Here is a 25964-nt window from a genome sequence, read left to right as displayed (position 1 = left end):
GTGGTGGAAGAGGATAGGACAAGGAGTAATGGTCTCAAGTTGCAGTGGGGGAGGTTTAGGTTGGATATTAGGAAAAGCTTTTTCACTAGGAGGGTGGTGAAACATTGGAATGCGTTGCCTAGGGAGGTGGTGGAATCTCCTTCCTTAGAAGTTTTTAAAGTCAGGCTTGACAAAGCCTTGGCTGGGATGATTTAATTGGGGATGGGTCCTGCTTTTGAGCAGGGGGTTGGACTAGATGACCTCCTGAGGTCCCTTCCAACCCTGATATTCTATGATTCTATGTTTGTTTTAAACCAGCTGCCTGTTAATTTAACTGGGTGACCCCTAGTTTTTGTGTTATGTGAAGGAGTAAATAACACATCTCTATATTCTCCATACCATTCATGATTTTATAGCTCTCTATCATATTCCCCCTTAATTGTCCCTTTTCTAACAGGGACAGTCCCAGTCCTTAATCGCTCCCCATTTGAAAGCTGCCTCATACTCCAAATCACTTTTTGGCCTTATCTTTACCTTTTCCAATTCTAATGCATCTTTTTTTTAAAGATGGGGTGAACAGAACTGTATGCAGTATTCAAGATGTGGGTGTCTCATGGATTTATGTATTGGCATTATGACATTTTCTATTTTATTATGTATGCCTTTCCTAATTGTTCCTAACATTCTGTTAGCATTTTTGACTGCCACTGCATATTGAGCAGATGTTTTCAGATAACTGTCCATGACGATGACTCCTTCATGAGGGCTTGTATATTGTATATTGTTCCATTGCTAAATAGCTAAAGGGGCACCACCTGGTGCACCTGATTGCTCTCAGGTATAGCTCACAAAGTCATCGTGAGCCAATTATGCCCTAATTCTACATTGGCCTCATGACAGGTTGTTAAAAGCACAGAAATTTAAAAACAAAACACCATAGAAGGGATGTGTTTAGAACTCATGAGGTTTCTGACTCATAACCCAGGACACCTACCCTAGAATTAAAAGCATTTTGTTGGAATGAAGCAGGAACAGTCATATGAGTTTTATTTGCTGCCTCCTTCCTAGAAGTTGCTCTATGTATATTCTTCAGAATGCTTTAGGGAGATGTGCTGAGGGAGAATTCTCAGCAAAGATGGCTGTGTGGCTGCTGCAGGGAAACTTAGGGCTTCTGGGAAGCATGGTCAATAAAGACAGAATGTTCTTATTTTGAGCAGCAAGCTCCACTGAGCATGATGTGGAATGTTATTGGTGATTTTTGATATCTCATAACTCAGGACATCTCAACAGATTTTTTTATGAGGCCAGCAAAAGGTGTAGCTCTGACCCAGGACTACCCCCCACCAAATTATATTTTGACTGCTGGTAAATATGACAGCACTGGAATTCTAAACAAACAAATGAACAAAAGCCACATGCCATAATGTCCCAATGGTAACTGCAGTCAACCTTAATATAGCTCTCCCCATAATAACAATTTAAAAGATAATTGAGTATAGGCAGCATTCTCTAATACAGATTTGAGCAGGGGACCAGGGATAAAGAATCCTGGGGCAAAATTCAGGCTCCATAGAACTCAGGGGAAAAACCTCACATTGATTTCAATAAGGTCACTGCTTTACCCCTAGTTTCTAGAGCTGGCTGAATTATTTTGTTGAAAAAATTTCTACCAAAAAAAAAAAAAAAAGATTCTCTCTTCACAAATTGCTTGCAGCCTGATCCTTATTTTGATGAATGCATCTATCCTTCACAGGTAGTGTCTTAAAAATGTAAGAAAACATATTTCAGACCCTCAGAGCTCTGTGAGCTTTTAACTTTGATTATTTGATATTCTTTAATCTTCCTGTGTGACTGGACAACTCGATCACATGATTTTTTCCCTATTTCCTGATTGAATGACTAATAACTTCTTTAAACAGAAGACTGACTAAAAATGAATCATCTTCTCTGAATTTTCAGATGAATAATTTTTATGCTGAAATTTGTGAATTTTTTGGGGAATTACAAATGTTTTAGTGTATAAACTTGTTCATCTGAACGCTCGAATAAAGAATAATATGACCTATTGTTTAACTGTGAAGTGAACTTGCAATTTATATTGACAAATTATTTACAAATTACTATTGGGTCTACTGCTTTTTATTTGGATCTCTATGACACATTGGCTGGGATATCTTGGGTGAGTTTTTTCTTTTTATGTTTGTTGATTGTAAAAAGGATACTATACTTTCCCACTTCACAGACTGGTTGCAGGCATGATTAATGAATATTTGTAAAGCACCCTGAAAAATCTCAATGTATAGTGATATATTACTGCACAATAACTATCTGTATAAATTTTGTAACTTTATAATGACTAGAGGTAGTAAAAAATTCTAAAACAGAGTTTTCAATGAAAATGGGTATTTTTAACAGATTTTTGTGAAAAATGTCACTATCAAAACATTTAATTAATTCTCTATATTTTTATTTAAACTGATTTTTTAAATCAAAACTAGCTGTTCAATAATCTATTCTGAAAACATTTTTGATAAAACAATTAAAAACAAAATTCTGAAAAATGGACCCATTTTGAAGGGTTTTGAAACAAAAAAAATCAAACATTTGAAAGTTTGGGGCAACTAGTTTTTCATTTTTCAACCAGCTGTATTTATTGCTGTATGCACCTTATCAGTTGAAAATCACAGTCTATTAAAAAGGTAAAGAAGGCTGAGGAACATTTTAGAACTTGCAGAAATTGCAAATTATTTTCTATATACAGTAGTCGGAAAGGTTGCCTTTGTCTAAGCTCTTGTATCTAAACATTTGATCAAAGGAAACTAAATGTTAAGTAATAAACCTTAATTAGATATCCAGACTGGTAACAATAATGAATGCAAAAAGTAAAACAAATTATAATCTAATCACCAAAGCAGGGCACACTGTAAATTAAAGACTCATATTAAAGACGCTGAATTGGGATCATTAGCAAAGGTTGAGAAAGCATAATTTAAAAGAAAAAAAAAACCCTAAAGATGACCACTTTGCAAATATTTCTCCCTGATACCTATGCTTTTGGCACAAGTGAATTTCTCCATTAACAATATCTACTATGACTTTGCAAGTGAGATCCAAGGGAACTGATTTCCACATTCAAGATTAGGCAATCATATTTCTCCCTGACAGGCAGTGAGGTGATTCATTGCAGCAATGTACCAGTCATTCCGGCATATCTGAAATCCAGGCTTACACAAAGTTTTAAGTGGGCATTATATGGAATCCAAATGTTTGTGAGTCTGTAGGTTGCTGGGGGTTTAACACCAATTCTTAAGTCTAGACATAATGGGGCAATTCTTTGTAACATGAAATAAGTCTGATTCACTGGCCCGGTTCTGCTCAATGTAGATTTTTATTTTTTGTTTCAATCAAATTTTATCTGACAAAAGATACCAGAATAGTTATATAATAAATCCAATAGAATAGGACTTTACAGATTGGATCCTGAAGCAGAACTGTCTCAGTCACACAGTGATTTTTTTATTATTATTATTCCATTTCTTTTGGTCAGGAAATACAAAAAATACAAAATAAGCTTTCGTGAGCTACTGAGCTGTAGCTCACGAAAGCTATGCTCAAATAAATTGGTTAGTCTCTAAGGTGCCACAAGTACTCCTTTTCTTTTTGCGAATACAGACTAACACGGCTGTTACTCTGAAACCTATAAAAATAATGTAGACGGCAAAAGTTACGAAAACTGAAGCTTGTGCATACATAGTATATAGGTTACATGGGACACAATGTTTGACTTTGATTGGAAGAAAGCTAATAAATATGTAATACGAAAATGCAACGATGCCAATGAACAAGTCAGAGAAATAATGGGCCCGTGACTAAAGGAATGAGACTGAAGAAGAATGCCAGACCAAAAGAGACACTGCTATCATGAAGTTCAGGAGAGCTTTCCGGAATTGGGAAATTTCCCTGGAATTGGGACCTGTTTGTTTATTGTATGTCATAAATATATGATCAGAAACTATACGTGACAATGATTCTGTCTGAACATTTATAAATAAAGGGAAAAATTAATTAAGCCTAAATTGGGTGAACATGTGCCTCAGTTTCCCACCTTACATGCATTTAAGAGATGAACTGGTAAACATGTCTCATGTGTGAAAAATGAAAGAGTGTATTTCAGATCTCTAGCCAAATTCTTTAGGATATTAGGATGGATGAGCAATTACCTTCACAATTTCAACCTTATTCCATTGCTATGTTACTTCATTTTGACTCACTGAAGCAGACAGAAAGAGAGCATCAACCTTACTAACTACAGAGAGGACAGGTTGCGTAGCTTTAAATTAAGAAAAGTGACCAAACAACATTAGCCATATACATTACACAACATAATATACACAGGAAACCTGTAACTTTTATTTTTTGTACTTTGCAATTACCAGACATAATGAGCATTTATAAAATTCTAAGAAAGGTTATCCTTTGGGCTAGCAGAGTTTGTCAGAAGCATGTGACAAATAGTCAGTGCTTTATTGCTTCAGGCTTATTGCCTGCTTTAGGCAAACACTTTGCTCTATATTCGGTTAATACCTGAAGCCCAAGGTAGAAACCTGGGCTGACAATTGAAACATCATCTATTAAGATCACCTGGGTTGCAGTTACACAGTGAAGTTGATTTTAGCTAGAATTTGGATTCCTGCACTTGAAAAGTAAATTGGCCTCTAGCTGGCACATTCCTTCAAGCATTTATCTTCCTGTGGGACCAGAAATTATATTAACTCTTCACAATGGACTAGAGTGCAGCAAGTGTTGGAAGACTCTGACTAGGTTCTGTGCCATTTGGAGCTTGAGGGCCATATCATATTCAGTCAGGTCCCATTGCTTTGCCATTCTTTAGTTTGTGGGTTGCCGGATTTACTTTACTTTTCATTCCAATATATTGTGATCCTCCAGCCCTCCAGCTTTATACTCTTGAACTCTTTATACTTCAAGCTTTATACTCTTGAACTCTTAAATAGAGCTTTAACTTTAAAGTACCTTTTTTGGGGCAGAGGTAACTTCACAGTGTAACTTACAACTTGCACTTATACAACCACTAATAACATTGAAGAAATCTATCTACAAATTGTTCTAAGTAAGTCAAAAAAATGTCCACTATTACCCCCTTAGGCCCCAGTCCAGAAAAGCACTTCAGCCTGTGAGATATCCCAATGAAGTCAATGAAACTACTCATGCACTTAATTTTAAGTGTTTTGCTGGATTAAGCATTAATGCAATCAATTTACTTCATATTTGCTTTTTCCATTGTCACTTCAACAGCCCCCATGACTTTCTTTTAGGTCTAGTGGAAAAATTTCTTCCAAAGCTCATTTACAATGAAAATTAGAATTTTGACTAGACAAAAAATTTGGTGGAAATTATCCTTTTTCATTGAAAAATTGATTTTTCGTCAGACAACTGAAAAATAAACTTTTTAGTTTTCAGTATATTTTATCTGAAAATTTTAAACTTTTAGAAATATAAAACTGAATTTTTTTTTTTTTTTTAGTTTTTGGCTGTTCACCAAAGAGTTTTAATAATTTTCCATGCAAAACCCCACTTCTGACAAGTTCTGTTTTGCTTGTTAAGATAACTGCATACAGTATTCTTGTACCTTTTCAGGAACTCCACCAACCTTGACTAACTGTTAGAGGTCCTTTTAAAATCAGGCTGGTTTGATTATGTCCATATTCCAAACTCTCAATATGTTTTCCCAGCTTAAGAACTTTCACTTTCTCAAGATTTCTTCATAATTTTGCACAGTATCTTACTAACAGTACATTCTATAAGTCAGGTGTTGACTAGCTAATAGCTATATACAGCCATAAAACAGTGCCACAAACACAGCTAACCAGAGAGATTAATATAATATATATTTTCTACTGTTCTGCAACAAAGGCATGTACAAATGAAGACCTATGCATCCTTGAGAAGTTTAAAAAATATATTTCTTAAAGCAGATTCTGCAGTTGCCCCTAGATCACAATATATACTACAAGGCTATTATAGTTCTATGGTGCAATATCTTGTAAAGAACTAGGGCTAGAAAAATATGATTATTTGAAAGAGAGGACTCCCAGATTTCTAGCTTTGTTGGATTAGACATTTACTTTAAAACCATGCTTTGTTACCCCCTTACTGGAATTTCAGATTGATTTTTTCACAGCCAATATCTTAAGATCTGTTGGCAGAAACCAATACTCTAATACACTCCTCTTTCTCCCTTGCACTGGCTATCCAGATCATGGATAGCAGTGTAAAGAGAGCAGCTACCGTATGCTACTATATTGCTTTCACCTGATAACTGCACATGGGTACATGAAAGAAAGGAATCAGGAGACCAGAGGTGCGAGAAGGTAAATTTCTGTGCAGCGATGTCTCAGCTGTTTTCAGGCCTTCTGGGACCATGGGTAGAGAAATGAGTTCCTAGGCAAAGCCAGGAGTCACACTTTGGCTTTGTCTACACTTGTCATTCCCATCTTGTGTAGATATACTTGTGCTAGCTCTGACTGAGCTAGCATGCTAAAAATAGTAGTGTAACCACAATAGCACGAATAGTGGGGAGCGCTGGCATGAGCTATCCGTCCTGAGTACAAACCTGCCTGGATCCCATGACTACACATACTCAGGAAGCTAATTTATGTTGCTGATTACTGCTGTCCATGCTACCACTTCTATTTTTAGTACTCTAGCTTGATGAGAAGTAGCACAGGTATGTCTATATGAACAGGTAGCTCCACATTTAGGTGTAACCCCTGATGATTTGCACTGCTGAGGTTAGGGAAGAAGTGGAGATCATAAACGCACAGAGACAACAAGAAGTAACGCCCCCTGGTACATTAAACACTCTTTTAAAAACAGTACAGTGAGCACATTAATCTGTGCGTATCCAGAACTTGGATACTCTTTTGTCAGGTTTCATTCTCAAACTGTTCATGTGGGCTCACACAAGACTTATGAAAAGAAACATCTGAATGTGCAGAAATGCCCACATTCACGGGTGCCACTGTGCATGTGAAAGTGCTTCTTTGAAAATCTGGCCATTGATCACCATATCTGGATCTGGATCTCATCTGGTTGATGAGATATTGAGTTTAGCAGCCATGTGGAAATGACTGTTGGTGGATGACTAGTGGACTAATGACTAGTCAGTGGATTAACACAAATGCTTTCATGACTAGTAAACTTCTGCAATCACCAGCTAATGATCAGGTAGATCAGGTAATTTGAAGGCAAAACATTCAGTCTCTGTTGTTTTAAATACTTTATCTCCCTGTTTTTCTCAAATACTTGAAATCTGTGTTCCATTAGCAAAACCATGTATGCTCAATTACTGATCATAAAGGTGTCCTTCAAGGAAGCATTTATCACTTCTGTGAATAGATACATACCTCCTTCTGGGCGTATTCTTGCATTACATTCAATGTACTGTATAATACATTACCTTAGTGCAACATGACAAAATATTAACCAGAAAAAAAGAATGTATTTCCCAAGATAAATTCTGAAAATCATAAATGTAACAGAGTATAATTTAAGTGAGTAGCCACTACCAAACTGGCTACCAACTAATGTTAGGTCTTCCATCACTGGGTCCACATTAAATATTTCCCTGGAGTAACCTTTTCATCAGCAAAATCTCTCATTGACCTCCTCCTGATCTTCAAATAATTTTCTTGGCATGTATGTTGAGAATGCATACTTTCTAATCTCTGAGTTGTCAAAAGATACACAGATGCAGTTTTCCTTATGCCACTGAAGGTAGTTCTGGACTAGCTGTACAAAATATGGAAAGCCATATGATTTCAAGACAAATCAAAGTATAAAGGAATAATCTACTGCCTTTTTGACAGGGACACAAACAATGAGCAGCACACAGTTATATTCTGTCTACAAATGTAACAGCTGTAGCAAAACATATGGCTCTGCCATGGAAGAAAAGCTGCTAGGTTTGTGGAGAGAGAACCTAATCAAAGTGATTGATGCTGAATGTGATGCAGAAATTCAGCAGATATCCTTTTTGAAGGAAGATACTCTGGAGATAAATACAAAAAGCTCTAATAAATGGGACAGACTGCAACACCTGTAATACCCCAAGGATAAATGTTAATATACTTTTGAGATATGTTAGCCGTGAATCATTTCCCCTAGTACTATATATAGAAAATATAAAGTAAAAATGAAATATTCTTGCTAAAGTAGTGTTACCACATATTTACCCCAAAAGGCATTATTAATTTATGTATTATATTAATTATATATATTAAGTATATAGTTATCCATTAGGATGTTAGATTTTTTTACACTGGCTTTTTATGTTAAAACAATTCCTTGCTATCAGTTGCCTGTTGTATAAAGAAGTTGAAGCACAATCATTTAACAGGATTCAAAATTAGGACTTACATTAAATACATTAAATATTAAAGACCAGATTCTGCTAATCTTGCTTACACTGAAAAATACCTGCTTGTGGGAGGAGTCACACTGAAGTCAAGGAACAAGGTATTACTTAATGTGTACAACCATGGGAAAATCTGACCCTAAATGTTATAACAAGCTATAAAAATTAAAGAAACAACCTTGTAATTTCTTTAGCTCCACTTTGGGATAAATTAAAGGTATTCATCATGTGTAAAAGTATCATCATCATCAACAGGAATGCATGAAGCGTTAAAGGCTCTTAACACTGTGATGAGCCAGGTGGGTAAGTGATATGCAAGTCTCCCCTGAGGCCTGACTAGAAATGCCACTGCTATTCCAGTCATTTGACCTCTTGAGCAGGAATTGTATGTTGCGCCAAATGGGGTCTGGCATATATGTTTCATATGGATAAATGTTCAATATGGGCAAATGCAGAACTACAAATTATGTATTACTTGTGACCTAAGCAAAATTTAAACATCAGGGTGAAATTTTGGCCTCATCAAATAAATATAAATTTTGCCATTGACTGCAATGGGGCCAGGATTTTACCCCTAGAGATTAGATTTGGGGACAGGATAAAGAAGACTGGAGGGTCTATTAATGGCTTGATCAATCACCTGATACGTATCTGTGGGCAGTCACTTCGCCTCTCAATTTCCTTAGCTAGAAAATGGGGATAATGATACTTTCCCAGCTTCAGAGGTTGCTTTGAGATTGAGAGACGAGCCATGCAAGGTATTATTAATTATTATTATTTTATTAATGAATTGGTAGTGTACTCTATTAGGCTACTAAACCAAGGATGTGAGACAGCACTCCTTACTCAAGTAATATTCCCCTTTACCTTAACAAGGAGATTTGCCTGACTAAATTTTGGAGATTGGCAAGCCCAATGAATGTGGTGACTGGTTTTCTTTCAGCAATTTTTTTTCTTTACTCCTTTATCATTATATCCAGCTCTAAGGGGGCTGGGCTGTGGGCCCCTTACTGAAACTTAGTGGTTTTTTTGGTTGGCCCTCTCCAATACGACCAAATAAAGGGGAAAGGCCAAAAAGAAATCAGGATCCTGAGACTGACAGTCCCCGGGGCCAATGGGGAAAGGCCAATTTTCCAAGCTTGATTAACAGGGCAGACCAGCCAATGAGTCAGGAGCCCAGGGTTCCCATCCACTGTGTGAACTGGAGCTGCCTAAACCAGAGCTGGGCAGAGCTAAGGGGAGAGCGGCAGCAGCCCCAGCTGAACTCAAGGCAGAGCAGAAGCAGCCACAACTGGACAGCCCAAAAGGCAGAACTGGGCTGGAGCCAGAGGAGGAAGAACTGGGAGTTGGAGCAGCCTGGAGCCAGGGAGCTGGAGTAGCAAAGACCAGCTGCACTGATGGGGAGCTTGGGCTGTGCTACAGTGGGGATCTGCAGGGCCAGAGCCTAGATCACAGACACCGGCTGTGCCACAAGTAATACTGGAGCTGAGAGCATCGAGTGGCTTGGAGACCCTGGGCAGAGAGGGCTCAGCGCAGGGAGATGTCGCCAGAGAAGAGAGTCTGGAAGGCTGGACTGGAGGTGAGGGATGTGAGCACAACAGGAGAGCCAATACTGGGGAGAAGGGTCCCTGCCACCAGAACGTGAGGGTGTGTGGCCACTGCCAGAGCAGGTGTCTTCCCTACAGTATCACCACAGCTTAGCCAAGTCCTTGGAGGGACACCTGGGAGTGTGAAGAATAAGCTGTGAACTTTCCTTAAATTGCAGGGACTGTTGTGTATGTTGTCCCCATGCCCACAGGGTGAGATTTCTTGTTTCCTTTAACTTTTTCCATTAGTTTCCTTATTTTTCTTAAGGTTTCTCTTTAATAAACTGTATTGGTTTGAACTTAATGTAGTGATCAGTGGGTCAGAGAAGTGACCGGTCTGGAAAGAGTACCCAAGAGTGGGGACATTCTGTCCTAAGTGACCACAAGAAGACTGGGGGTTAAGAGTCCCAGGAATCCTGGGCCTAGCCTTTTCAGGATTATGAGGACTCTGCCACACAGGAAAGTGGAAGGGGTGTCCTCAAGGTCAAGTTTAGACAAGTTTAGGTAAAGGGAGTAAGGGCGAGAACTCAGATCCTTTCACTATTTGATTCCACTGGGGTAGTGCAGAAGCCAGGAAAGTTCCCCACAAGAGTGGGACCATTCCCCTGCTTACACAGCCAAAGAAGCAGGAATGTATTTCTTTTGGGGTATATAATCAACCACATGGGATCTATGAAAGGTCATTTCCCAATGACATTTGGACAACTTATACTTCAAGTCTTTACTACGTTCTTAGTTTCAAACATATTCAATAATTACCTAATTTTTACAAAAAAAGAAATGAGTTAGTGTAAATGTTTAAATAATGTGACAAATGCACATTCAGTTCATATAAAAGCAAACAGAGGAACTGTGGCTCCAAGAAAGTAATGTTCTATGTACCACCAAATCCTTAGAGGCTGCCAGTTTGCAGGTATATTTATTGTTCTATTAATAATAATGGCTTATAGGCGTAAAAAATTGTTATAAACTACTAGAAAAATCGCTAAGGGATTTTAGGGCTACGGATTTTATACTGTAAGCACTGGGGTTACATGATTGACATTATGCTACAAAATCTCAAAATATTAAAGCTATTACTCTGAGTTAAGCTAGAAAATGTCTGCTACAGTTCAAACAAGAAAAAATATATTACCAGTAAATATAAATTAAGTTAAAAATAAATTAGGCATTACGGTTTCATGGTAAGTTTCCTTGCTACCACAGACTAGAAATATCTGTTTTTCCTCCTTCTTTTATCTTTTTTCCCCAAGTCCTACTCTGTTTTACTAGAAACATTATGTAAACTAGTATCTCTTTAAAAAACAAACAAACAAAAACCTTTAATTATATTCATTACCTCATGCAAATGAAGTGAGCTGTAAAATATTACAAGCACATAAGTACAAATCCATGATACTAATTCGGGAACTTATATTAAAAAATAAATCTCTAATAAACAGAACAAAACAGTTTTAATGGGTTATTCAAAGTAAATAATTAAGTTCGTACACATTCAAATAATAAATAAAATCCACAATAAATAGAAAAGCATATTTGCAGACCAAAATAAACTGGCAATAAATCTTAGAACCAAAGGACTAGTAATGTTATCATTTCAAAGCTATTCAGTCTAGAGTATTGTACCTGAAACTCTCAAACTAAACAATTAATTATTTCAGTTATCGTGGTTATTTAAGAATGGATCTACAGTAAACATTCTCTTACTTTAATGCTGCTAAAATTTCCTTGCAGCCTGTATAATTTCCTTTACTGTGGATTTTATGTTTTAACTACCTTTCTGATTCTAACACAGATCATACTAGTGGTGATTGTCCACCTCCTATCCTCCCTCGTACCCTCCAAAAAATGCTGTTTGTACTGACAATTCCACCTCTAAAATGGATCCATTCTCAAAATTCCATTGTAGATATGTCAGCGTGGCAGAATTTGATTGTGTGTGTCTGTGTGTGTATAATTTCAATGGATAATATCAATGTTTGTTTTTAAGCATTTTTTAAATTAATTTAAATGTTCACAGCTATGGGAAATGATAGGGATGAGGTCAGACATTATTGGATATTGAGAGCCAAAAAGCTTACAGTTTATAAACCATTAAAATCACAAATTGTCAATTCGCATGTCAAAATATACAAAATAAATACCATTACATCAATAAAACCTACCTCTTTTTACTATTCATTTACTCATCCCTTTGTAATAACCCTTATTCAGAAGTCTAAATTGCTGAATTTTGATTCTAATAAGTTCACAAGCAGCATTTTTCTTAATTTGCCTATCTGCAAATTTTGATTATTACTGATGGAATTATTTTTGGTTGATTTGCGTGTGTGTAATGTAAAATTGACATTTACCAACATTTACCAATAAAAATTGAATCCTTCCAAGCCAATAGATACATTATGTCAAAGAAAAACTCTTAGAAGAATCCGTACCTATGGATGAACATCTCTCCATTATATTGCTATACTGGTAAAAATGAGTAACCATGTAAAACTGGCGCCTTCCGATACACCATATCCACTCTTCCTTCTGAACAGTCTGAGTCCTATCTGCTGAGTTAACTGATCTTGCAAATGCTGAGTGCTGTCAAATCCTGAAGTGAATGAGATTTGATGGTGCTCAGAACCTTTATATTATATTTTATTCAGGTTCTTATAATGTGCCTATCATCATAGTATCTGAATGGCTGGAGTTTTTAAACAGCTGTGTAAACCTGTTTAGCAATACAGAGCAAATGAGGGTTGTCTCAGAGACTGAACTGGGTTTATTTTTATACTTGCAGTACACGTGTATCATCAACAAAATTATGAAATAAGACACTGATCCTGAAAATACTGAACTCTTCTTACTGTTATGCAGGTGTATAAGTGTGTGTAGGATCAGCACCTAGTTAGATCAAAGGTAGCCTGGGTATGTCTACAGGTGCTGCTCTCCTACTCCCCAACTGCAGTGTGGACATACCAGTATTCTAAATTCTAACTGCAGAATATCCACTACTGCAGGTGATGTGCAAGGTAGAGCACAGCTTGATTTTCTTCTTCCAGACTGAATTTCCATGCAAGCCGTTAGAATCCCTTCCCACCCCCACAAGTTTTTTTTTTTTTGCTTGTTCTTTGAGCTAATTTGATTCAGAGTGAATGAAAGACCAAACAAATATGGAACTCCATATAGCCATTTCTATTGTCACCTTTCACAGTATAACCAGGCTGATGCATGTATTGAAAGCAACTGTTTAATTTCACAAACTTGTTAATCACATACCAGTCCTCATTGCTGTTGAGACATATTTGCTTTCAAAGGGTGCATGCTGGGGGAGCAGTAAAGGGGTTTTTCTTTTTCTTACCAGCTTTTTACTCTATGCTTTAAGCAGTTAGCTTATAATAAGTATTTTAACATGTTTTACATTTTAAAAAGGAAATGGATAGCTTGCCTATGTCCTGAACCTTTAACATTTGTAATAAAAGATACCCATGACAGTGCCCATATTTTTGCTTTCGCTCAGCAGGAACGTGTTTACAGATAAGACTACAAAAGGCGTACATTTGCAGGGATATTTCTTTTCCTTTAATACTCATCTTAACATAATTAAAGATTTTGTTTAGGCCTCAATATGGAATTCCTTTGTATGCTCAGGCTGTGTGCCTAACTTGCTGCACATAAAGGACTAGATTCTGCTTGTCCTTACTTGAGCATACAGGGAGAGGAAAAAGACAAGGAGTTTCCCCTCTGTCCCTCCTGTGGCCATGTGAAGACAGGTCAGAATTGCAGCCCCAGTACAGGTGATGTGAGCACTGGGATGAAACAGGGATGCTTTGATTAGTTCACAAACATTTCACAAGGAAAGAGGCAAAAGTCAGCTAATAAATTAAATGTTATTTTATTTTGATCTGTTCTGCACCTAAAATAGAGAGTGTCCCACCTCTGTCTATAAAAAAACATAAAACATGGACTTTAATTACTCCCAGAACCTAATGCTCTGGTAGAAACAAAGCTATAACTAAATTTACTCCACCCTGATCTGCCTCCTGCAACTGAGGTCCTCACATATTCCTCCCTCTCACCTCCCCCACTTTCTATACCAGTGTGTCTCTGGTGTTTCTAATGGGCTGCAACATGGAATTATGCCTTGGGGAGAGAAGCTGCCTCTAAGATCAGTACGTTTCAGGCCCTTTATAATCATGCATTAGGAATTATTTGCTGATTTCTACCGTAAATAGCTGCCATTCTCAAGAAATCCTCTTCTGGCCAGCACAAACAGTGGTGTTGATGGTCTTTTTCAGGAAAACAGGTGCAGCCCATCTCAGCTGGAAAGATTACTATGATGCAGGGTCTTTATGGATAGCAGTGGGAGGAAATTCACAGGAAAATCTAAGAAGAATTCACCCGACAAAATAAAGGATGCAGATGATTGTAAGAGCTAGAATAGCTACTAAGATTTATTATAATGTAGCACAATTTCTATATCACAGTTTAGGCCACTGCACCTACATTTCCCCTCCATGATTCCTCAAGGCCATCCACTCTAGATTCCCAGCTTCTCATCCAGCTCCTCTCTTGAGAGGAGACCCACAGCTATCTTCCCCCGACCAAAGTTTTTCCATGCTGCACAGTTCCCTGCTTATACTGGGATATTCCCAGCAAGCCAGACTGACTAAACAGGCCACCATCTGACCTTTGCTTTCTCTTTGAAGCCTTATGATCAGTGTGATTGGCAGCAGTTATAAGTTACCACACAGCTCTTTCTATGCAAGCACATTTATTCTTATGGTAAAAGTATTACAGAGAAAACATATTAGTTTCCATATGCATGCTTAAAGCTTACCAGAGATCCACCATAGGGCCTCAGTAGCCTCAAAGTCCTTCCAACCCCTCCCAGGAACAACTGGGGCTCCACTTGGACAGAAGTTCCTGTCTGTTCGCTGTATCAGAACAAAGGCCTGACATAGTTTAACTTCAGGCTATTTATCCCAAAGTTCTTTCTTTGTCTGTTGGTCTCTGGAGAATATAGTTTCAACTAATATATTTGAGACATAGTCTACATCAGAGTGACTTTTAAATACTTTATAAGCACAGTTAGCGGCTAGAGCAGAAAGTGGAAAGTATGGGCAAAAGTAAAGGAACTAGCAAGGAAGGGGTTAAAATTTATAGTCATTTAACATTTAACCACTCAGTAGCCACCTATACACCTAGTGGGATCTGAGTTACGACAGAAAATTCTTTCTTGGGCGTCTGGCTGGTCTGGCTGAATCTTGCCCACATGCTCAGGGTTCAGCTGATCACCATATTTGGGGTCGGGAAGGAATTTTTCTCCAGGGCAGATTGGAAGAGGCCCTGGGGTTTTTTTGCCTTCCTCTGTAGCATGGGGCACGGGTCACTTGCTGGAGGATTCTCTGCTCCTTGAAGTCTTTAAACCATGATTTGAGGACTTCAATAGCTCAGACATAGGTGAGAGGTTTTTCGCAGGAGTGGGTGGGTGAGATTCTGTGGCCTGCATTGTGCACGAGGTTAGACTAGATGATCATAATGGTCCCTTCTGACCTTAATATCTATGAGTCTAGTGCTAGCTCACAACTGCCTCCCCTCAGATGTTTTAAAAAGGTATATAATGAAGTGTCCTCCAGTACCTGCCTCCCCATACTTCAAGTCTAAATCTATTTGACAGGAACAAGGAAGACCAGCAGCTGATCTGCTCAGAAGCACAGTTAAAGACAATAAATTAGCTCTCTGCTGAAGCACAGAAACAAACATACACAGCCAGATCTTGTAAAACAACAAGTGCTTGCAAGAAACAAACATGCTGATAGTAGCATGAGTTAAAGAAGGTGGCAGGAAACCCTGCTATAAATTGACTGCTTAACACAACATCTGAAAATACTGACACATATAACTAATAGTGCCTGTAAATCTGCAGACTGATGACTAAGGATATACCTGACAACTTTGGAAAGGAAGATGTATCCCTCATTTGCCTAAGATGTAGAGATAAATATAACAGAGTGAGATTTAATGCTCCGAGGTGAAGAAGCACCTGCTTATTTATAAGCCTCACAATCCTCAATAGCTTTTACTCCGGATGAAGTAGTTACTGCAACAGTGTTGTTAACAGTGAGCGTTATAAGCAACTTGAATTCTTTGCGTTCCAAGTAAAACATACTTACTATTGTCTAGAACAATATAGTCAACTATTTTTTTCTTTTCAAATTGGGCCTGATTCCTGAATGCAGATATTAATAATCATTTACCTCTACCGATCCACACCATTCTCACCTTCACAGTATCTCAGAACCTTTCGTAATTACACAAATCCAATGAGTCTTCTAAATCAAGGCTGATCTCTGGTTGTCTAACTCCTACTGCTGGCTTGGAAGCTAGGATTTTTGTTTGTGGGTGTGTTTATTTTATTGTGGGAAGCCAAGTTAAAGTAATGAGTTTTACACTTTGGGCTAGATCCACAAAGGGATTTAAGTGCCTAACTGCCACTTTCAGCGACAAAGTCCAAAACTTAGATCCTCAAAACAGTTCATTGGCTGAACAATGCATTTGGGTTGGCCTAAGCTATTTGCCTATTTGACACAAATTTGATAAATTTAGCCAAAACTAATTTTTTGTTTGTTTTGGGATTCGGATACTATTTATGAAAGAGGAGGTGGGTGTGGTGGTACTCTCCTTACAGTTATTGGGCCAGAGAAAGTGTGTGACAATGACTCTGTAGTCCAGTGGTTAGGGTACCCAAGCTGGGATGTGGGCGTCCCCGATCCAGGGATGATTTAGGAATTTATACACAGTAGAAAAACTTCAACAGGAGAGACAGAGAACCCCACCCTGGAATATCCCATAGTCCAGTGGGCTCCCACATCCTGGATAACTGCTCTAACCCCTAGGCTAAAAGTTATAAGGAGGGGGCTCCTCCTCCTTGTTTTTTTGTAAGATAGGGCTTAGGGGCCTAACTCCATGAGAGGATTGATGGCTGTGAATTCCTCTGGCTCAGACTTAGGCCCCTAAGTCCCTTTCTGGGGTAGGGCTTAGGTGTCTCCCCACTCAGTTTGCTGGCTTTTGTAAATCTCATTCTTATGTGCTTAATTCTTTCCATGGATTATACAGAGATCCTGGGAATTTAGCTCAGGACTGTGGATTCCACTGGGTGACAGGGAACGGGGTGGGAGCAGCCACCCAGGCTTCTTGCCTCTCTGAGTGGGGTGCCCCCAGGTAGCAGCCTGGCTGGGAGTGGGGAACCAGGGCCAGCCAGCTATCCCTGCCAGCTTTCTTGTTAATTTCACAGCTCCTGCTTCATGCTGAAGCTGTGAAATTGACAAGACAGCCAACAGCTAATGTAAGTAATGCAGTGTCAACACAGACACTGTGTTGCCCTAACTACACCAACATCAGTACTATGCCTCTTGTGGCGTATGATGTCAGTGTAGTGGGGCACTTACATAGATGGGACAAGACTGTAGTGAGTACACCGACATAATTAGGTCAACATAAGCTACCTTACATCGACCTAACTGTGTAGTGTAAACCAGACTCAGTCCTCTTTGTGGATCTAGCTCTGACTCAAAGGCAGCAAAATCTGCGTTCATACTGTTTTAAAGAGGCAAGTTCCACAGCCAAAGGCCACCCTTGGATGTAGATATGATCCATACCTGCCGAGAGAGGGGGGCGCAGACTGAGGGTAGTGGTTTCAGCAGACGTAACTGAGTATGCTTAGTCCATGTGAACACACTTGGTACAAGTCAAGCAGCAACTGGGGAGGGGGGGGGGGATGTGACCCTGCATGCCCCCCATGCATCACCTCTGCTTGGAAGTCTGTTCTGTGATAGCTTAGGTTGAGCTCATTAGAGCCTGATCTTCAAATCCCTCAATTAAGGTCCCCAAATTAACCTCTTCCTAGATTCATAGATTCCAAAGCCAGCAGGGACCACTGTGATCATCTAGTTAGACCTTCTGTATGATAAAAGCCATAGAACTTCCCCAGAATAAGCAAATCTGGAGTAAATCCAAAGGCATGTTTTCCATCCTCCTACTCTGACCTTTCAACACTTTTAACCACTTCAGTCTTTTTAACTCACCCCTTCTCTTCCTGAGTTTTAAGATTGTGCACTGGATTAGTCTTCTACTTCTAGGACCAATATATCTCAGTGGCTTCCTTGACAATTTCATTTCTGCTATACTATCAGCATCCCACAGACTCCTCTCTTTGCCCTTCCCTCTTCTCCTTCTACACCTTATTCTTGGATGTTCTCAGCTATACTAATGATCTCAGTTATGCCCTGACCTTCCACCGTCTCTTCAGACTTTGCCACGGTCTGTCAGACATCAATTAATGAATCTGCCACTGATCATCTAAAATCAACAGGGAAAAAAGAGAACTTTTACTCCCTCTGAAGTCCTCCCTTCCTAGCTCTATCCTGGCTGTGATCTGCATACTTCTCTCCAAATGGCTTAATGTAAATATTTATTTGAGACTACTTGAACACATAGTAGTTTACAGTGGTATTTTCAGTGTGTGTGTGCGGTGGGGAGGGGAAGGGATTCTGAAACTACAGTTTGTTCAACTGTATTGAACAACTGTATTTGTTCAACAGGTTGGTCCAGCTGATATACTGATAACTATAGTTCGTAGGTTCCTATCAATATACCAAAGCTTGCATTTGTTATGACATTGTTAATTACCCTGGCAGATATATTTAAGAGATGCTAGGATATTGAACTCCTACAAGTAGATTAAGTGTATGTCTGACATTTCTAAATCCTTGTCCTTTTATTTCCTCTCCTACCCCTGCCATCAGAGATGGTCAGACTTTCAAGATATTTGAATCCTCTTCTCACTCCCTCTTCAAATCTTAATGCTCTAACAGTTTCCCCTCTCTGTCTCAGCACCTTTTATGAAATTTTCTTATCCTAAATGCTTATGTCTGTTTAGTAGGATGTTCTGTCATACATGTGTAAGGGTTCAATATATGAATGCACACAGGAGTCAGCATATGTTTGTCTTGCATGTCTGCTGTACACACTATAGTATAGTTTTGGCTCCAGTGAGCTAGAATGCTGATGTATTATGCAAGATACTTATCACTGCACTTTCTTTGATGATGGAGAAAAACTGCATCCTTCTTATACATAGATTTATGTATATGTTTTATGTATGCTTCTTTAGTGCAGTTTTAAAAATAAATAAATTTAGAAAAGTTGTTAGAATATACAATAGTTAAAAATGACACCAATTACATGATGTTGTGTCCCCCCCCCCCCCCTTTGGCCCATACCTACCCTATTATTTAGTTCCTGACTGGACTTTCATCAAGTTAATTTTATATATTTTAACCCATGGTTCCCTAATCTTCCCTCAGCTCTTCAGAGAAGATGACATATTCAGAAAAATAGAGACAAGGTGGGTGAGGTAATATCTTTTATTGGGCCAATTTCTGTTGATGAGAGATAGAAACATTTGAGCTACACAAACCTCTTTTTCTGAAAGCTTTTCTCTCTCAATGACAGAAGTTTGTCCAATGAAAGATATTACCTCACCCACCTTCTTTCTCTCTACTACCCTGGGACTGACATGGATACACTGCATGCAACATTCAGAAAAGTTATTCCTGTTATCAAAGACGCTTATGTGAATGTGGAGTCTGCTGGCAGCTGGGAATAGTCGATATGGAATAAGGTGTGAGGCAAACTATTTGACTTCCATATTCTATCCATTTCTCCTATCCCTTTTCTTTTTTATATATATAGGTCAGAGCCCATGGACCTCTTGGGCACTTATACATCTTGGGCACTACTGGCGAGCCATACATACATTTTGGGCACTACTGGTGAATCTACAGTAATTACTACTACTACTTCTCCTAATAATGATGTTGCCTTCATTGTAAAAGTAGCCTTACAGTATCCACGATATTGATCTCATTGGGGCAACATTTGCAAGCCATTAAAAATCCCATTGCAGTGGGAATTACATACACATATCAAAGGAAGAATGAACCCATTTGTGAACACCTTTGTTAGAATCCTCAATCTGGACTGCCACATATTTTAATGTACAGTAGGTTGAATGTATTAAATCTTCCAGCTGGACTCCCTCAAGTGAGATCAAAGACATATTGGTGATGTAGATGTATTCATACAAATTAGGAATGGGATCATATAAATCCCCAGATTTTTGTTCTGATTCACAGCTTGAATCTCTCTCGCTCGCAAATGGGTCAAATCTAAAGAAAGAAAAGTTTGGAATTGGATTCAAATTTGTACCACTGAGTTTGGATTCAAGATATTGTGTGACATATTACAGCAATATGAAGTTCTGATCAAAACTTCTGATTTAGGTTTTTCTTCAATATGAAAACAAATCTCAAATTACTACAGTGAAACTTGATAACTAACAGCTCTCACCTTGGCAAAAAGAAATTATAGAGCTGGGATTTTGGGTATCTGTCAAAGTTTTTGCAATATAGATTCAGAATATATAGGTCTCAGAACTGTTGAGAAAACTACATGAAATTTTCTTACCAGAAAGTTCAATATAAGCAGATTATCTGACCATACATTACTCTTCTTTTGTTTTCATTTTTCTTCCACTGCTACACTGAACTTGTAGAAAAAAAATGACGTAAAGAAAATGCAACCCTGTAGGTCCTCCTGTACAGGTGAATTTGCAAACCAGAAGCCACTGATTAATTTTGAAACAGAGTGATCATTAACCCAAGCAATGAGGGTTAATCCTGTTCCCATTGAAATGAATGAAAATTTTCTTCAATGGGAGCAGAGTTAGACCTGAGTTTGACTAATATCTAGTAACTGCAAAATAAGACTATCTCAGAGTTATAAAGTATTGTTGTCTTTTTTCTATATGAAATTAGCCACATTGAGATTTGCAACCTGACTTGTGTATACAAATATAAAGATAATTACTTAATTGAGATAATTAAGTTATTTGTCACTATAGAATTTGTACAAATGAGACTTTTCATTTATGACAGTTTTTGACAATTTGCAATCTGTATTGCAACACTACAGAGATCATTAGTACACATTTTTAACCACAAATATAAGTCATACTACTGAATATATCAAAACCTGTAAAGCCTTTTAATTAGTAACACTGGCAGTTGTGTGATATCTTATTGTCATTCATCAAACAGCTTTATTTTGGTTTGAAAGGATATAACTAAAGGGCTCTCCCTCATCATTCTTCATTTGCAACCTCACACAGAGACAAACCCACACATAATATGGCCTCATTGACTGAATGAGTGTATCTGAAACAAACAAATTATGTTCGTAAAATAATGTTTTATCAGTTTGTGACAGCAAAATGGCCAATTTTTTTAACCCAGTATTGGAAGATGATGTATAGAACAGGAGCAAAAACAAGGGACTTGTGTTGAAATAGCATTATAAATCTTAAATGTCTTTTTATGCAATATTTTAAGTGTGATTAATATCTGCAGGTAAAATCAAATCACAAATTCAGCTTTGCAATGAAACAGATGCTTAAATTAATAAACAGAGATATTCCTCTTTATTTCCACCAGAAAGATCTCCCAGGAGTTTTCTTGACTTTGTGTATTCAGTAATTTATCACAGCATTTTTTTTAAACACCTACATTCAAAGCACAGTAAGAATCTGGAACCAGCCAAATGGCCCAGCAGTTGTACTATATTTTACCAAATAAGAACAGGTTTCAGAGTAGCAGCCGTGTTAGTCTGTATTCGCAAAAAGAAAAGGAGTACTAGTGGCACCTTAGAGACTAACCAATTTATTTATTTGAACTACAGCTCACTTCAGTGGAAAATACAGTGGGGAGATTTTACATACACAGAGTACATGAAACAATGGGTGTTACCATACACCCTGTAACAAGAGAGTGATCACTTAAGGTGAGCTATTACCAGCAGGAGAGCGGGGGAGAAAAAAACCTTTTGTAGCGATAATCAAGGTGGGACATTTCCAGCAGTTGACAAGAACGTCTGAGGAACAGTGGGGGATGGAGGGGGGGGAATAAACATGGGGAAATAGTTTTACTTTGTGTAATGACCCATCCACTCCCAGTCTCTATTCAATTTTATAATGAGTAACTTTGACATGCCAGGGATCCTTCCCAGTCTCATGAGGGACATGTGGACAATGATGATTTCCACAAGATTGTATTTATTAACAAATTTTCAGGAGACCAAATGAGAGTGTCTCTATGCTTATGGGAGGAAATAATTCCAGCATTATCGACGAAGTGGCAAATCCTGGCCATCTTCACCCTCAGCAAACTGGACCTAAAAGCCAATAAAACTAGTGCTATTCCACTGTGCAGGAATAAAGGGAAGAGGCAGGATTCAGGAAGTACCCTGCACACCTGCATGACAGAACTGTGCTCTGCAGGACTCCATGTGAGAGTGTGTGCAGGGAGATTTGTGGGAGGGAGCAGATCATCCTGTGGGAGAAGTAGAGTCACAGCTGATGAATCTATTACTTAGGGTCCATCTCCACTAGAGCCGGGAAGAGTAAAGATATATATGCTTGTTCTGATTGATGTAGAGCACCAAAAATAGCAGTGAAGCCACAGGCTATCTGCCCTAAGTACTTACCAAGGATTTCAGATGGGACTGTACTTGGGGCAGCTACCCTGTCCGGCCACCTGTGCAGCTGCAGATACACTGCTATTTTTTATCATGCCAGTTTGCTCAGAGAGGGAGAAATTACACCTTCAGCTCCAGTGCAGACACACCCTGTGTAGACCTCCATCCCCTTATTACCCTCTGGACATGCCCTGTTTATTCAGGAGAACATTTAATCTAGCATATGAATCATGTCACTATATTTTCCAGTAATTCCTGCTTGTGGATGGGACTAGACTGTCTAGTGGACTGTTGTTTCCTTCTGTGAACACCGGTTCATCTCTTTCAACATCTCTCATTCTCTTGCTTGTTGCCCTGTTATCTACTCCTCCTGTAGCATGTCACCCATTAACCTCTCTGAATTTTCTGTTTACAACATTCTCTCATCTGTCTCTCATAGATTCCATGGGCTTTCCCCTCTTTTCCATTACTCTGAAGCATTTCAGTCTCTTTTCCAACTACTTTGTCTGTTCTACTCCTATTAAGCCCCAGCCTTGGCTCCCCTCTTGCCTTCGTTATCTCACCCCCTCTAGCTCTCACTAGGTTGAATGCCTCTGGAAGGATCCTGATACTATGCAGGCTTCCTTTACTATAAACACTTTCTTCCGTCATGTGATCCTTCCTGCCTGGCTCCTTTCTAAGATAACCTACTCCTCCCTTTTCCACTCCCAGGTCTCCAATACCCATCAAATCTTCTCTTTTAATTCTCTATTCAAACCCTGCTCCTCCCTCTATACTCAGGAGCTTAGAAATTGTTTTAAAATTTAAAAGCAATGGCAATTCTTTCTCATCTGTTTCTGCCCTTTCCTTCTATCCCTTTTACTACCTTTTCCTCTTCAAATAGCCCTTGAATTTGTCCTTAGCCCCCTCCTTTTCTTCCTTTAGCGCTTGGATGAGCTCATCCGCACCTATACTAATGACACAAAATAAATGTTTACCAAAAATCTCTCCCCTTGTGCTGAGGTTTATATAACTGTCTATGTCTCCAATAACTCCTTAGGGATACTCTTCAGTTCCTCAAACTTAGTAGGTCTAAAATTAGCCTGTCATGTCTCTTCCGTTTTCTTGTTACAAATGACAACACTCCCATTTTCCAGGCTTCTCAAGATTGCAACCACGGGACTCCCTTCAATCTCAAAATCTCTATTCTCACCAAATCCTGTCACTTCTCCATGTACCTCATCTCCAGAATATGTCCTTTCCTCTGGGTTCCCGCTGTTAAAATGGTTTCTGCCTGTATCTCAGTACTTGTCTTTTACTACCCCATATATTATGCTGGGTCCTCTTAATCTATGCCTATTCTCATTTCCTACTCAAGTCTCCATAGTGTATTCTTGCGGCTTCCTACATGGCAACAGCCTCCCTCCTCCAGTGTGTCAATGAATCTTTGTTTCTTCTTCAAATCCCTCTTACTAATCTACTTCGTATGTATATAAATTAGAAGTACTGCAACAACCAGTTCCCCTGCTCTCTTACCTCTCCCTCACAATCCTTTAATTTACCCCACATTATAGCAAATCTCCACAAGAAGTATCCATTTTATTAAAAACCCTTGGAACTATGAGGACATGAGCCATGGTTAAATCCTCATCTGCTGATTCTAAGTTATATTCCCTTTCCCCTCATTTGTCTGTATTAGACTGTTTAGATTGTAAACGCTTCATGGCAGGGACCTGTCATCTTATATATCTGTAAGGAACCACGCACAACAGTGATATAAAAATACTTTAAATAACATAATAAAACACCATGGGACATATTCTCTGCTGGTGTAAGTCCGCTAGATCTTTGCCCCCATGCCCTTGATATTTTTCCATCTGCTTTCTTGACCTTAATAGCAACTAGCTTCTTTTCCAGGTGTACAAATCTGCACTTTCCAGATACAGATTTCAAGGCGATTATCCTTAAAAGTTTATACAGTTGCCAGTATTCAAAGCTGTTTAAAGTATCCTGAATGTACCAATGTCTCCTCCAAGAGTACCGAGTGCCCCACATACCACTGAAATCTATGGGTCTCAAATGATTTGTACAGTTATATAGAACACATATGTTTAAGAGACTTTTTGGTATCCATAGTCACAAAAATATACAGATTTCAGAGTAACAGCCGTGTTAGTCTGTATTTGCAAAAAAGAAAAGGAGTACTTGTGGCACCTTAGAGACTAACCAATTTATTTGAGCATAAGCTTTTAGCTGCTATAAGATGCCAAGTTAGATGCAGTGTACCTAAGCATTACCTGGCACATCTGAATTTTACAAGACTTTTTTTAAAATCATTAGAAGTGTCAATAGTACGAAAAGCTGTATCATAATGTAATCTGGGGCATACCTGAAGAAATATCCTCTGAAACAATTATTTCACTGTTTTCAATCCAACACTTCATTTGAAATTAGTTTCCCCAAGACTAGATTACAGAGTAGTTGCATCATCTCTCTGCCTGATAACTAAAACTAATTTAAAAATTTGTAAGTTCAAAGCACCTTGTAAATTGTCAATAAGGCATCAGATACTTCCCTGAATATAGTTTACACACTTTAGTAATTTCATTTACTGCTTTATTGTTTTTGTGGGGAAAGGAAAAGAATAGCAAACACATAAGTGATACAATCCATAGTAAGATGCTGACTTCATTAATCAAAAAGTGGCAACTTTTAAAAAAAATGACTTTGAGGGCAAATAAATACTTATTATCCTAACAACCTCTACATTTTTCTATTATTTTAGTACTGCCAGAAAATAATATCTAACAGTGGCCTCACTGTATTAATCCATTATTATTTGGCATGAATTTCAAAAAGTAAGAGTTATTATAACAAATTGGGTTTTATACTTCTTGTTAGTAAACTAAATAAAGTTCTGCAAATTTACTTTTTCTAGTTGCAAGTTCTAAATTAATGTTATATCAACATAGTGGTACTCAACAACTCCACAAACAATATCTATTTGAAGAATAAGTAGGCATGATATTGGAATGTACAAATCTGAACTGTTTGATGATGATTACATTTTGACAGCAAACATTTTCAATCAGTTTTGGAAATAAAAATTGTACTTCTCATTTAGATTCTTGTCTATAAGAACCAGCCATCTGGATTGATGACTGCAGTTCACATCTTCTTGAGCTGACATAAAGGGATCCCCTTGAAAGATGAATTTTTGGAAGTGAATGCACCTTGTAGCAAGGCACTTTCTCCTTCATAAAGAACAATCAGCTGAAAATAAATGACTAACCCCAGTGAACACTTATTTTTAAAATTATACACACACTCATATATGAAGCTGAAACTTAAGTTCTCTACTGACAAATATTACCATGATTGTTTGATGAATCTTAGGTTTAGAGTCT

At 38.2% G+C, this 25964-nt stretch overlaps 1 protein-coding gene across 2 annotated transcripts in view; it reads right to left on the bottom strand.

The window, feature by feature from the left end:
• The window catches only part of IL1RAPL1 (interleukin 1 receptor accessory protein like 1), a 1122430-nt gene that overhangs the window by 756137 nt on the left and 340329 nt on the right, over window positions 1-25964 (bottom strand). The window lies entirely within an intron of this gene.

This window comes from Lepidochelys kempii, chromosome 1 (genome assembly GCF_965140285.1).
Source record: "Lepidochelys kempii isolate rLepKem1 chromosome 1, rLepKem1.hap1, whole genome shotgun sequence".
Classification (NCBI taxonomy): Eukaryota; Metazoa; Chordata; order Testudines; family Cheloniidae; genus Lepidochelys; species Lepidochelys kempii.
This window is presented reverse-complemented; position numbering and strand designations above follow the sequence as displayed.